Source organism: Rhipicephalus microplus, chromosome 4 (assembly GCF_043290135.1).
Source record: "Rhipicephalus microplus isolate Deutch F79 chromosome 4, USDA_Rmic, whole genome shotgun sequence".
Lineage (NCBI taxonomy): Eukaryota > Metazoa > Arthropoda > Arachnida > Ixodida > Ixodidae > Rhipicephalus > Rhipicephalus microplus.
This window is the reverse complement of record NC_134703.1, coordinates 213,569,968-213,585,931: the sequence shown is the minus strand read 5'-3', so window position 1 is coordinate 213,585,931 and position 15,964 is coordinate 213,569,968. Positions and strand designations below refer to the sequence as shown.

Genomic DNA, 15,964 nt, shown 5'->3' with positions numbered 1-15,964 from the left:
GTACGTGTACACTGTCTTTTCTTGTTTTTTGTTTTTTTTTCCTCGTTTTTCTCCTTTTTCTTTTCTTTCACATGCACATACAAAGTGATTATGTTCGCCTACCACTTTTTGACCATTGAAGGGAAACGGACGAAGATGAAAGGTAAACAGCTGACCGACCCATTAAGGGGAAACCCTTTCCTTACGCACGCCGTCACGGACCCCTCCCGCCACCGCGGTGACAATCTTGGGTGGCCCGACACACGTCGAGAACTGACCAGCACGGGATAAGAACCGGATGTGGACGTACACCAACATTTGGTTTTGTTCTCAGTGTTCACAGTGGTTCTTCCTCTTTTTTCTATCTTCTTTTTCTTTTGCTCTCTTCGTCTTTTTTTCTTGTTTTTTCTTTCTTTCTTTTTCAGTTCTCTCTCACTCTCGCAAACATCTTTCAAGGTGAGAGGGACGCGGCAGCAGCAAAGTTTGGTAGTTCATGTTAGTATAACTCATCCCCTGATGAAGGGATGAGCTATATATATATATATATATATATATATATATATATATATATATATATATATAGCTCACAGCTGGTAATCTTTTCATCCACTTTTCTTTCTTCTTTCTTCTTATTTACATTCCATTGGTTCTAATAACTTCCCCTGTACATTCCTTGGCATTACTGTCTGTTACATCTCATTAATATTGTGTTAATATTGTGTTTTTACAATCTAACAATTTTTACAATCACGACCTTGAAGCTGGTTCTGCCGCACTGACGAGCGTGGTACCTTGCAACGCCGGCAACTGCTACATTATTCTTCTTTTGGATGTCCAGGACTCGGCGGCCGACGGAATCTGGCATCGCAAACATTGGGATTGCGTCATGATCTGAGACGCCCCTGCCCCCACCTGTTATCGGCAGTTTGGCAGTAGCGGTGACCGGCGATAGACGCCCGTTCTGACGTGTTCATCTGCATTTTTCACAGGTTTGTCTTCACACATTCACACAGTGTTTTCCTTTTCCTATTTTTCTGCTGGTTGCTGCTACTGCCAAACTTGTCGTCGTAGTCATGCTTTTCGAGGTGTATGAGAGATGAGTGTTTCTGGGGAGGACATATGCCTTGCTTGCATGCTTACCCTAGAAACTACTGATGCTAAAGTGAAATGCAAAAAGTGTGGTAATTCTTATCACATCGAACAGTGCTCTGGACTGACTGAGCCGCTTGATAAGACGAGAAGTGGCACCAATTCTCGCAAAAACTATGTGTGTTCCACGTGTAAAACTGGTGCGCCATGCGTCGGTGCAGGTGCCGCTGCTGCGGCTCGTCAGGATTTTAACTTTGCTGTTGCTTTTGCGGAGTTAAGTCAAAAACTTGATTTTCTAATGCCACTAAATGAAAAGATGAACAGCATTGAACAGGCAGTGCAAACAATGTCTGATCATTTCGATACCATTCTGAAGCGATTGGACAGCCAAGATAAACAAATTGAGCAGCTCCGTAAGAGAACTGAACAGTTGGAACGAGCAAGGCCTGACGAGGAACTACACCAGATAAACTCTGACTTGAATGACCTGGAAATGCGTAGCAGGAGCCGAAACTTGGAAATTCATGGGAAACTTTTCAACGAGCACGAGAATCTACTCCAAAAGATAAACGAGATAGCCAGGATGATCCAAGTTCCTGAGGTCAGCGATCACGACCTTGAAGCTTATCATCGCCTTCCGGCGAAGGCAAATAAGACCCCCGCCATTATCATACGTTTTCAAAGCCAAAAGCTGAGGGATATGTGGCTGCAGAAAAGGCGATTACTAAAGGAAAAGGATGCAAACATATACTTTTCGGAAAACCTAACGCGCAGGGCAAGAACACTATTGTGGACTGTGAAGCAATGGGCTCGCGATAATGGCTTCCGTTACGTGTGGTATGCAAACGGGAAAATCTTCATCCGCAGGAAAGATGGCGAACCGTCCCATGTTGTCAGGGACGCGAGTCAGCTGGCTAATTTTACTGTGGTTAGGCACGTCAGCACATAATATGTGAACATCACGTCAGAATGGCTAACAATAGATTCGTGTTGCCTTGCAACATTCGCAGCGTCATGCCTACCGATTGGTTGGGCTCATCAGTGAAATGTTTTCATTTGAATGTACGATCACTGAACAATAAGGCTGATGAACTGCAAATTTTGTTAGACAGTTTTAACCTGTCTTTTGATTTCGTCATGGTATCTGAGTCATGGCTGAGCAGTAGCTTTTGTTTGCCATCATTTTCCACATTTGCCGTCAATCGTAATGTGGGTCGTGGTGGAGGTGTTTGCATTTTCGTTAATAAGAAAATCGAATGTGAATTGATCTCGGAACTTTGTTGCATGTCATCTGCTGTTGAGGTTGTTTCTGTATTGGCAAATAATACCGTTTATTCAGTGTTCTACCGACCACCCAGTGGAGATGTTGACGTATTTTTTGAGTACATTGAATCATATATTTCTTTTACTTCTGCGCATCACTATGATGTCATTATGGGCGGTGATTTTAATATAGACATGATGTCTAATTCTGCCCATGCAATTGATTTTGATGTGCTGTTAAGAAGTTTTGGCTTCAGTATTGTTACTAAGCTTCCTACTCGTATAACTACTAACTCAGAAACACTGATTGACCTGTTTATTACTAATATTAACAATTCTGTTATACATTCAGGGGTAATCTGTTGCGATTTAAGTGACCACATGGGCATTTATTTGTTTTTTCAGAAAAAGCAGCCAAGATCTAAACACACATGTACCCCAATGGTTCAGTACGTCACACCTAATGCTCTTGAAAATTTTCACAGTGAAATGTCACTTATGTCATGGAGTGATGTGTTCAATGAAACTAATGCAGAGGCAGCTTATGAAAAGTTTCTTAGTAAATTCTGCGGTGTTTATAATAGGCACTTTCCGCTAAAAAAGAAACGTACTATGAAAAAGATAAGAAAACCTTGGATATGTAATGAACTTCATACACGCATTAAACAGAAGAATAAACTCTATAACACATACATTGCCTCCAAAAGCACACAGCTGTTTCAAGAGTTTAAAAGCTACAGAAACAAGTTGACCAGTGACATCCGAAATGCCAAAAAGCGATATTATGAAAAACAATTCGAAAATTCATTTCGGCATCCTGATAAACTATGGAAACAAATCCGTTCTCTGGACGCTAATTTCATTGAGGATACGCATTTCGACAAGATCACTCATAAAGGAGAAGATTACACAGGGGAAAAATTAGCTGAGGCATTTAGTTTGTACTTCGCAAGGGATCATTCTACACCACATAACTCACAAGACACCCCTACTGCCAGATGTTCATCTACTCTTTTTCTTGAACCAGTAGGTGAGAGTGAAGTAACGCAAACGTTTCTTGAGCTTTCAAACAGTACGTCATGTGATTTAAACAACATACAAATTCGTCCAGTAAAATATGTCATTGAATTAATCTGTGTGCCGCTTACACATATCTTTAATTTGTGCCTGCAAACCGCTACATTTCCTTCGGCTATGCAAATAGCAAAAGTAATTGTGCTTTACAAAAAGGGAGACAAAAATGACTTTAGCAATTATAGGCCAATTAGTATCCTTCCTGTTTTTTCTAAATGTCTGGAAAAAATCATACTGAAACGCATGGACAAGTTTTTACAATCTAACAATATTATCAATGATTCTCAGTATGGATTTAGAAAAAACCGTTCTACGGAAATTGCTTTGATTCATCAAAAAGAATATATTCTTGATAAATTAGAAAAAAATAAGTTCGTGTTAGGCATTTTTGTAGATTTTACCAAAGCATTTGACTGCATAGTACACAGTATCTTATTTAGAAAATTGGATTTATGTGGTATTAGAGGGCACGCTTTAGATTTAATAAAATCTTATTTATCTCATCGGAAGCAGTACGTTCAAATCAGCAATTTTCAGTCCAAAACGCGTGATATTACAGCCGGTGTGCCACAGGGCAGTATACTTGGGCCTCTTCTCTTTAACATTTATATTAATGATATTGCGAACATTGATGATCAATCCAGGTTTATTATTTATGCGGATGACACTACAATCCTTTTGTCAGCTGATACACACAATGAGCTATCTTCCCGTGGTAACAATGTATTAGGTAAGCTAGAAGTTTGGACAAAGGAAAATGCACTGTCAGTTAATGTAAATAAAACTAAAGCTATAATTTTTAATTCTATTAATAAAAAATCTGATACTTTAGTACATTTGCTGTATAAATCCCAGCCAGTTGAAATTGTCAGGTCAATAAAATCACTAGGAGTTTATTTCACACTACATTTGCAATGGAATGATCATGTCCACAACATTTTATTAAAAGCATCGAGAGCGGTTGGTATACTTTGGCGACATAAATCTGTTTTACCTTTAAAGGCAAAGCTTGCTATATACCACGCTTTATTCCTTTCACACTTGAACTACTGCACGTTAGTGTGGGCGACAACGACTAAAACTAATTTAAGAAAAATTTCATCACTCCATAATAAAATCCTCCGTCTAATTTACAACCTTCCTCACAGACATACAACAGATCACTTGTTTAGTGAACATGAAATCATCAATGTTTACCACCTATACATTTACAGGCTTTTACGCCGCTATAAGATCGAACAAAAAAAACGTTCATTTACTATCACAGATATCGCTTCCATGATACGTTATCAATCAAAGTACCCTCACCGTCATCAACCACCTTGGATGCTTCCTCGTATAAGAACTAACTATGGACAACAAAAAATTACTTATCAGCTACCGTTACAATTAAACAGGTTATATTCATCAGGTGTTAACATAGCAGATATCACCCTTTCTCAACTTCGCCAATATCTTATTAACACTCCTGACAATTAAGACTTTATCTTCAAAGTTCGTAGATAACAATTAGGGAAAACAATAAACAAAAACACAAAGGATGAAAATGCAGTCACCGCTGCATGTAAATAATATGTTTAATGTATTCGTGCTTTACATATTGCGACTTTTGATTTATATTACTATATATGTTTATTGCACTGTGTCTGTGTGGGTTTTTCTTTTTTTTTCTTTTTTAGTTTGAAGGCTTTATCAATTCTAATTTTGTTAATGTTGTGTATTCTTGTCAGCTGTGGTGTTCTGTTGCCGCCACCGCCACTGCCTTATGTACATTGGGGGGTGAGAACTTAGTCAAGCGGATAATCGCTTTTATTCTCACCCCCTCCATCAACTGGGTATTGGTGGAAATAAAAACCATTATTATTATTAAAAAAACACGGAAATACGAGCCCTTAGGTATACACTTCTCTCCCTTATTTTATATATATATATATATATATAAATATATATATATATATATATATATATATATATATATATATTTATATATATATATATATATATATATATATATATATATATATGACGTATGAAGGCATGGTAGAAGCCGATGAAGAAGAAGTGCTTGAGAATAAACATAGCGTATGAGCCAGGCCACGTCTCCCGCATGTAGCGTCACAAAAGTCGACAGGATGAAGACCTGGCGGCCACTTCATCAACCAGCCACCATCTTCGAACGTCTCAGCAAGACGCAGTGACCGAACGTGGACCACAAAAGTACATCCCAACTCTACACCAAGACCAGCATCATGACAGCACCATCAGGCGACCTTGACATCCCCAAGTACACCGGATCAGCGGACGACGGACCCGTACAGGACTGGTTCAACCTTTTCGAGCTCCACGCCACTGCTGCATCCTGGTCGGAACGGGGGATGATCATAAACTTCACTGACTACATTTCAGGTGAGGCGTTCAAGTTTAATCTCACCCACATCTTCGAGAACGATGAGTCTTGGAAAAAGATCAAAGAAGAAACGATCAGTCATTTCAAGGAATACGATGAAGACCAGTCCATACTTCATCAGCGGAAAGCTTTTCAACTCGCCCATCAGAGTTACGCAAAGTCTTCCCGCAGTAAGCCTGTTTTTCAAACGAGACCTCAGAGAAATTATACCACCATTGTACCATCATATGACTCTTCCGAAAAAACGTCACGCATTCGAACACCGACTGGTAACTTGCACGTCGCAACAGACAAGGTAAAGCCTCTGTATACCGAAAGGAATCTAGACCATTTCGGCAAAAGACTAAACCTAAAGCCAGGCCACGTCGCCCATTCATCATAGCATCACACAAGTCGACAGGATGGAGACCTGCCTGCCCCTTCATCAGTCACTCATCATCGACGCAGTTCCCCAGAAGACACCCTAACCATACATCGACTACGGAATCATCTCCTAGCCGCACACAGCGACCAGCACCATGACAGAATCATCGACCGACCTTCCCATCCCCAAGTACACCGGAGCAGCGGACGATGAACCTGTACAGGACTGGTTCGACCTGTTCGAGTTCCACGCTACCGCTGCATCTTGGTCGGAACGGGAAATGGTTACGAACTTCAGCGACTACGTCACCGGTGAGGCATTTAAATTTTACCTCACCCACATATTCGACAACGATGAGTCTTGGCAAAAGATAAAACAAGAAATGATCGTTTGGTTTAAAAAATACGATGACGACTCCGACGAAGACTTGCTTGTAACCCACCATCCACAGACAACTGCACTCAGTCGTCAATTTTACAGGCAGTCTTCAACCATTCGAACGCACAACAAGATTCGACCTCTGACAAAAGACGAAGTGGCACACGAGTTCAGTAGCAGACGACAACGCGTATTTTGGGGAAAACACAGCCATCGAGCGCACCTCCCTTCTGCACGAAAGTCGGAATTTGCGAAGTCATCGCTTCAGCATATGACCCGAAACGTTGCCCAACCACCTGCTGCCGTTCACTCTTCGTCTGGCATACGTGGTCCACCACCTGGGTTTTCATCACGCGGTTCTTCAAGCGCTCCTAACGCTCACCATTTGCCTTATAAGGACGCCGTATTTATGGTAGATGACCTGGCGCATCGGGAAAACACCCTGTCGAGCCATGCTCCTTCCACACGGGTTCATGCATCGCCATCCAGTCCATACACACTCGACAGTGGAAGAAACACCGAAGGCTCCGACGCATCGAACGTCGCACGCTGCAATGCGCAAGGGCCTCTTATAGTGAACAGGGTAGAAGAAGCTTCTGAAGAACTTTCTACCAATTCTGAAGCATTATCTTCATTGCCCGAAGTGCATGACAACAGCCCACAAACTACCAGCTGCCGACTGGGCCCCACATCAAGTTGTGAAGAAAACGAGCGCGATGTTCAAGAAGGGATCTCACCGCAATGCATTCCACAGCAACATCAGCAACGCCAGCAAAAGCAAGTCCAAGAATCGCAGACACTCCAACGGATACACCGACAAGAACGATGACGCAAAGTCAGCCTCTTAAAACAAATTCAAGACGTCAGGCATCTTAGCATAAGGGATCGGCGCCAGAAACGCATTTGGCACAAAATATCAAGACTGCGCCTAAGATTACAGCTCCGAAACCTCAGGAAACACCGAACAAGACAAGAAGTCACCAGTTCTACCACGCAAAAATTCAGACACCATCCAATTAGTTCACGAGAATGGAGCCAACGCCACAGAAAACTACAAAAGAGACTGAACGCTATAATTTGTACAATGCACGAACATAGACATAATTCCTTGAACTTCAGTTCTTGTACACGCAGGCTGCAAGCACTAATTCTGTCTCAGCCGCGACACAGAATACAACGCGTACGACAGAAAATTTTGCGCCTACGACATTCGACCTTAAAATGCTCCAAGGACTTCCAACTTTGTTCGTTCCTCGCAGGTGCTCAAGCCTCGTCATGGTCAGTGCAGTTTTGCAAGACGCGGTTACCTTCTCCAGAACGCCACAGCCAACCTCGCCCACCAGAACTCCCCCATTTACCGGGCTGCTGCACTCTTTTCTGAAGTTTTGCGAGTTTACGGAACACCACGGAGCCATGAAACCAATTGTGCATTTTGACATTTGTGACTTCTCAACCTCTCCTTGTTTACTTTTTGTTGTGCGTAATCCATGCCTTCTTTCGGGGGGAGGGGGAATCGTGTGACGTATCAAGTCATGGTTAGTAGAGGTCGAGAAGAAAGAAGTGCAGAATTGAATAAGACATGGGGTATGAGCCAGGCCACGTCGCCCATTCATCATAGCGTCACACACACACACACACACACACACACACACACACACACACACACACACACACACACACACACACACACACACACACACACACACACACACACACACACACACACACACACACACACACACACACACACACACACACACACACACACACACACACACACACACACACACACACACACACACACACACACACACACACACACACACACACACACACACACACACACACACACACACACACACACACACACACACACACACACACACACACACACACACACACACACACACACACACACACACACACACACACACATACATACATACATACATACATACATATATATATATATATATATATATATATATATATATATATATATATATTTATATATATATGCAAAAGAAGGTGTCCTTGGATCCAGCAGAAAAGTTTTTCCGCTGTGGAAGTTCCCAAAGACAGCTGTTTCAACTGTTGTTCTAGGGGACTCACAAACAAAGTACCTTTACAAGCACTTCGACCCTGCTCGAGAAGGCAGTCCCGCCTTCGTCACACAGTGTGGCGCCAACATCGACGACGTACGTGCGTTACTGGACTTCGTGCCACCGTCAACAACGACCCTTACCCTCAGCTTCGGGACTAATGAACTCACCCGCAACACCGATCATCTGGCGTTTTACAAATACAGAGACCTGCTGAACCTCATTGCCTCGCAACGCCCTGAAATACACCCTCAGCTTCGGGACTAATGACCTCACCCGCAACACCGATCAAAAAGGGGTGTAAAAGGGGTGGTATACGAGACGCCCTTTTCGTGCGGACACGTTTACGTGGGCCAATCTGGGCGGTGTCTCAATATCCGTCTACGCGAGCACCACAGCTCTTTGAAAGGCACACCGACATCCCACTTGGCATTACATTGCCGTCAGTGTGGCTGTACTCCAATGTTCGATCAAACAGCTGTGCTATTCCGTCACAGAGAGCAGTTAACCCGAGAATTAGTTGAGGCCTGCTTCATCCGAAAACGTGGCGAGAAGTGCGTGAGTCATCCGTCTGTACTCCTTCACGATAAAGAATTTTCATTCCTAATGAGCACGTTTTCATAGTTTCACCGAGGTAAGCATGCGCAGTTGGTGTTACATTTTTCGTTTGTAGGGTTTTTCGGGGGGCTGTTAAGTTTTTTTTCTAAGTTTTCTTGGTTCCATTTACACATGCGCGTTTACCTGTTTATTTCCTGATATTACATTTTTTGTTTTTGTATGACGTTGTATAACAATATATGTGTAAAAAAGTAGGCGTGAGATTTCTGTGATTTGAGTTCGTATATATTCATGTGTGTTTCCTAATAAACTTGGTTTGAAGTTAGCGCTCGTGTTGTCTACGTTTCTTTCTTTTGTTTCCGTTCTGTGGCGCTAAGATTTCTTAGTCATGCATCGTTACCAACCTGCCCAACTCGCCGCACTCATCAGTCTTATTTCTAGTACGAAGGGCTCTGTTATTTGTTCTAACGTTTTGCTCTCTAATCCCAGCCTTCTCACGTCACTGATCGCAGTGTATATATGTCGAGCCCGGACGGCGTCTTGGTATGCTAAGACGTCTACGTGTCCCCCCGATCTTCAGGTGCTCGTTGGCGTGTTGCGTCCGTCGGCTGGACACTCCAGAAGGATGTGCCGTTTGCTGTGCTCGGAATGGTGGCATCAAGTTCGTTTCCTCAAGGATTGCTTGCGGTTGACGTGTCAACAGGATTTAAGCCCGCCCCAAGTGAACTACAAATATAATCTGTGGCTGAAGCTTTGCAACCAAGTTACTGAGTGGCTATGGAACCAGGTCAGACCCACGCTTCCTGCAAGAACAAGAACTAAGGCAACTTCGGAGGCCAAGGTGCTTAACTTGAGTGAATGTGATGTGCCAGTCAAGCACTTGGATGTGTTGAGTAAAGGTCCCAAGTTTTGTGTGGAACCGGCCCTTCGCCCGGCAGAGCTGGTTTCGGTTTCAAGGTCTGTGGCTCGAAGAGTGCCCGAGGACAGCAGGACTACTTGTGTGGCGGAGTGCACCGATGTTCTGCTTAAGCATAGACCAAGGCGAGTGCATGATATTGTCATGTCTTCGGTTGTTGATTTCTTGCATTCCTCTGGCCTCACTTGTGTAGTGTCCGACAAGGAAGGGTTCTTCGTGGTTCTGACTCGTGGTTTGTTTTCCGAGAAAGGAAGCGTGGCTATTGCTAAGAATTTTCGCGAAGTGTCGCACAACCCTTCCAAGATAAAAAAGCAAGCAGTGGAACTGCTCAAAAGCCTAAGTTTAGATAAACTGGTCAATAAGGTAAAGAAAGAAATGGGTGATACTCTAGATGTTTTCTTTACCGCTAAGACTCATAAGCCTGACATTCCCTTCCGTACAATAGTTTCTGAAAGGAACACTTGGCTTCAAATAGTGTCCCGATATCTTCAAAAGAACCTTGAATCTCTGGTTGTGGCTGATCCTTTTCAAGTGGCTAGTTCGGATATACTCGTAGATTTTCTTAGGAACAACGACTCGGGAGGCTTAAGGGCATTTAGCCTCGACATCGAGGATCTTTACTACTCCTTACCGCAAGCCCCTCTTCTGCAGAGTGTAAAGGAGTGTATTGGGAATCAAGAGGACGAATTTGAGTTCACCTCTCGTTCAGGTGTGTCAGTTGAGGGGTTCCTCGAGGTACTGAGGTGTTACCTGGAAGCGACACTCGTCACTTGGAATGGGAAAGTATTTGCTCAGAAATCTGGCGTATGTATCGGTTCGTGTGTCGCGCCTATTCTGAGCACAATATTTTTGGCAAAGGTGGACAGGGCTATACAGGGTAGTCTTGTTGATCTGGCAATCAAAGTGTTTCGTTATGTTGATGATTACTTGGTTTTCGTGGACAGGTGTGTTTTTATCAGAAAAATGATTGATGTAATGAAGGTGTTCAGGGAGCAAGGGCACGGTTTGACGTTCACATGTGAGGTACCCCGGAACGATGCATTGCAGTATTTAGACCTCCAGTTAGCATTTAGCCCTGATGGTTTATGCTGGCGATATAAACCAAGGTCTCAAAAGGGCTTGCTTGACTACCAGTCTGGTCACTCCAGACTTGTAAAGAATGGAATAGCCAGCTCCTGTATCCGGTCTGCCATCTCAAAGTCATGCCCGCACCTGATTCGACAAAGCATGTGTGAACAAGCAGTTAAGTTGCGGCAGGCAGGGTACCCTGATGCTGTTATAGCCGCTGTTAGTGAAAGGTTGCTTAAAACCATAAGAGCAGGTGGTAAGCTGGCGGCGACGGAAAGATGCAAAGGGAGCAGACCTTTCTCGGTAATCCCTTATATTCACGGAGTGTCCCACCGGTTTAAGAGAGTGGCGGCACGCTTTGGCGTCAACGTGGTGTTTTCAGCCAAAAGTAAATTGAAGGATATTTGCCCGAGACTGCAGCACCGTGAAAATAAAAAAAGTGGTAAAAAAGGCAAGTGCACAATGAGACATGGCATTCGTTTCGTGTCTTGTGTAAAAGGGGTGGTATACGAGACGCCCTTTTCGTGCGGACACGTTTACGTGGGCCAATCTGGGCGGTGTCTCAATATCCGTCTACGCGAGCACCACAGCTCTTTGAAAGGCACACCGACATCCCACTTGGCATTACATTGCCGTCAGTGTGGCTGTACTCCAATGTTCGATCAAACAGCTGTGCTATTCCGTCACAGAGAGCAGTTAACCCGAGAATTAGTTGAGGCCTGCTTCATCCGAAAACGTGGCGAGAAGTGCGTGAGTCATCCGTCTGTACTCCTTCACGATAAAGAATTTTCATTCCTAATGAGCACGTTTTCATAGTTTCACCGAGGTAAGCATGCGCAGTTGGTGTTACATTTTTCGTTTGTAGGGTTTTTCGGGGGGCTGTTAAGTTTTTTTTCTAAGTTTTCTTGGTTCCATTTACACATGCGCGTTTACCTGTTTATTTCCTGATATTACATTTTTTGTTTTTGTATGACGTTGTATAACAATATATGTGTAAAAAAGTAGGCGTGAGATTTCTGTGATTTGAGTTCGTATATATTCATGTGTGTTTCCTAATAAACTTGGTTTGAAGTTAGCGCTCGTGTTGTCTACGTTTCTTTCTTTTGTTTCCGTTCTGTGGCGCTAAGATTTCTTAGTCATGGATCATCTGGCGTTTTACAAATACAGATATCTGCTGAACCTCATTGCCTCGCAACGCCCTGAAATACACCCTCAGCTTCGGGACTAATGGCCTCACCCGCAACACCGATCATCTGGCGTTTTACAAATGCAGAGACCTGCTGAACCTCATTGCCTCGCAACGCCCTGAAATACACACTCAGCTTCGGGACTAATGACCTCACCCGCAACACCGATCATCTGGCGTTTTACAAATGCAGAGGCATGCTGAACCTCATTGCCTCGCAACGCCCTGAAATACACCCTCAGCTTCGGGACTAATGACCTCACCCGCAACACCGATCATCTGGCGTTTTACAAATACAGATACCTGCTGAACCTCATTGCCTCGCAACGCCCTGAAATACACCCTCAGCTTCGGGACTAATGACCTCACCCGCAACACCGATCAATTGGCGTTTTACAAGTACATATACCTGCTGAACCTCATTGCCTCGCAACGCCCTGAAATACACCCTCAGCTTCGGCACTAATGACCTCACCCGCAACACCGATCATCTGGCGTTTTACAAATGCAGAGACCTGCTGAACCTCATTGCCTCGCAACGCCCTGAAATACACCCTCAGCTTCGGAAATAATGACCTCACCCGCAACACCGATCATCTGGCGTTTTACAAATACAGATACCTGCTGAACCTCATTGCCTCGCAACGCCCTGAAATACACCCTCAGCTTCGGCACTAATGACCTCACCCGCAACACCGATCATCTGGCGTTTTACAAATGCAGAGACCTGCTGAACCTCATTGCCTCGCAACGCCCTGAAATACACCCTCAGCTTCGGGACTAATGACCTCTCCCGCAACACCGATCATCTGGCGTTTTACAAATGCAGAGACCTGCTGAACCTCATTGCCTCGCAACGCCCTGAAATACACCCTCAGCTTCGGGACTAATGACCTCACCCGCAACACCGATCATCTGGCGTTTTACAAATACAGAGACCTGCTGAACCTCATTGCCTCGCAACGCCCTGAAATACACCCTCAGCTTCGGGACTAATGACCTCACCCGCAACACCGATCATCTGGCGTTTTACAAATGCAGAGACCTGCTGAACCTCATTGCCTCGCAACGCCCTGAAATACACCCTCAGCTTCGGGACTAATGACCTCACCCGCAACACCGATCATCTGGCGTTTTACAAATACAGAGACCTACTGAACCTCATTGCCTCGCAAAGCCCTCAAATACACCCTCAGCTTCGGGACTAATGACCTCACCCGCAACACCGATCATCTGGCGTTTTACAAATGCAGAGACCTGCTGAACCTCATTGCCTCGCAACGCCCTGAAATACACGCTCAGCTTCGGGACTAATGACCTCACCCGCAACACCGATCATCTGGTGTTTTACAAATGCAGAGACCTGCTGAACCTCATTGCCTCGCAATGCCCTCAAATGCACCCTCAGCTTCGTGACTAATGACCTCACCCGCCACACCGATCATCTGGCGTTTTACAAATGCAGAGACCTGCTGAACCTCATTGCCTCGCAAGGCCCTGAAATACACCCTCAGCTTCGGGACTAATGACCTCACTTGCAACACCGATCATCTGGCGTTTTACAAATGCAGAGACCTGCTGAACCTCATTGCCTCGCAACGCCCTGAAATACACCCTCAGCTTCGGGACTAATGACCTCACCCGCAACACCGATCATCTGGCGTTTTACAAATGCAGAGACCTGCTGAACCTCATTGCCTCGCAAGGCCCTGAAATACACCCTCAGCTTCGGGACTAATGACCTCACCCGCAACACCGATCATCTGGCGTTTTACAAATGCAGAGACCTGCTGAACCTCATTGCCTCGCAACGCCCTCAAATACACCCTCAGCTTCGGGACTAATGACCTCACCCGCAACACCGATCATCTGGCGTTTTACAAATGCAGAGACCTGCTGAACCTCATTGCCTCGCAACGCCCTGAAATACACCCTCAGCTTCGGGACTAATGACCTCACCCGCAACACCAATCATCTGGCGTTTTACAAATGCAGAGACCTGCTGAACCTTATTGCCTCGCAACGCCCTGAAATACACCGGATACATGCAAGCTTGCTCCTTCCTCGATGTACGAATCATCGCCATGGCAGCAGCAACACAGCGACTGTACAACATTGCAATCGAGAGGCATGTGAATTTAACCGCCACCTAAGAGATTTTTGCCGCCACTCTCGTCTTGTATTTTTTCTGGACCACGGTTTTGAGTGGTTCCCATCTGCGCGTGTTCTCACTGCTGACTGCCTACCTCCCAGCTACGAGGGCGTCACACTGATGGCGAGCCATATCCGACAACTCTGTCTTTGTTACATGCGCAACGTCGTATCTTGCTCATGGCTTGATCACGCAACCATCTGTTCCCGAAAACAGAAGTCTCCTGATCAACTGCCGTCATCCCTGGACCACCAACAAAGTCAAGCCTCGAGCAGTCGACATTGAGCGTATCTCCAAAGCTAGCTTTGCTCAACCACATACCATCGGAACAGAAGCAATACACAAAGGGGCCCTTTTTCATTGGATAGTTGAACGGTCCCTCAAAGCAAGCACACGCCACCCGGCCGTCTCCCTCACAAGACCAGCGCACTGGTGACTCTCTTACTGGGTGTCAAATGACAGAGCACCAGGTTTCTCAAAACAACGCTTCAAGTTTGCAGACGCAGCCACGACTCTCTTAGTGGGTGTCAAATGACAGAGCACCAAGCTCCTCAAAACAACGCTTCAAGTTTGCAGACACAGCCACCGCAAAAAAGGTCCGTCACTCTTCCTGCTTCACACCCATACAAACTTAGAAGTGCTAAATTCAGCAAGGTCTCTAATAATTGACTAGTATCTCAACCTGCAGCCATCTATCAAACTATTCGGGCTTTTGTAAAATAAGAAAGGTTATTGAAAAACGAATCCGTCATGCTCTCCACGCGTCCACACTTGTTACCTATGTAACTGCTTCGACGGTACCTAAAGGGCTTCGAGTTTTGTTGAAACCAACAACTTCCAAAACGTCGCGCCAAAACAGCGACAAACGGAATGTAATCTTAAAAAATGCTTCTTTAGCCCTAACACTTATCGTGATTGACCATTACAAAGAATCCTCCAAAGCATTACTTAACACTGATTGACAACTATGCGCCTCGCATCCAATGAGTACTTGAAAGATCAGGGCCTTCAACGAATGCGAACAAAGTAAATACATTGAAATCCACTAAAAAAGCCTAAGAAGTTGCTCCGCGACAAAATACTTCCTGAGACAGCTGTTAAAAAAATAGCGGATTCTGATAATACAGAAGCAGATAAGTCCACTAACATTGTCAGTATTTTTGAGGGTATTCTTTCCGAACCGGAATTAGCGATAGTTGCTCGGGGTTTAAACTTCTGTCCTGCCACTGGTGGCTTTAACGAATTCCGGCTGGCAAAGTATTTAAATAATTTTGCACGAAACCTACGCTTGAGAGAATTCTTTCATGAACGGCCATCTTCTTCTCACATGCAATCCCGTGAGCACTGGACGCCTCCAACACAACATGACAAGTTTCTTGATCTCTACATCTCAGCAGTACAAGGCGACATTTTAGAGGCCTATAAGAA

General features: G+C 44.5%; 1 long non-coding RNA gene across 3 annotated transcripts in view; it reads left to right on the top strand.

The window, feature by feature from the left end:
- Positions 1 to 12,273, top strand: part of LOC142814745 (uncharacterized) — a 43,301-nt gene extending 31,028 nt beyond the window's left edge. Inside the window, exons 3-4 of one of the 3 annotated variants that reach the window (XR_012895070.1) lie at positions 818 to 968; positions 9,727 to 12,273. This is a non-coding gene — a long non-coding RNA (uncharacterized LOC142814745). Of the gene's footprint in view, positions 1 to 817; positions 969 to 7,813; positions 8,226 to 9,703 lie in introns of those variants that run through there. The other 2 variants (XR_012895069.1, XR_012895068.1) reach the window with 2 other exon arrangements.
- Positions 12,274 to 15,964: the final 3,691 nt, after the last annotated feature.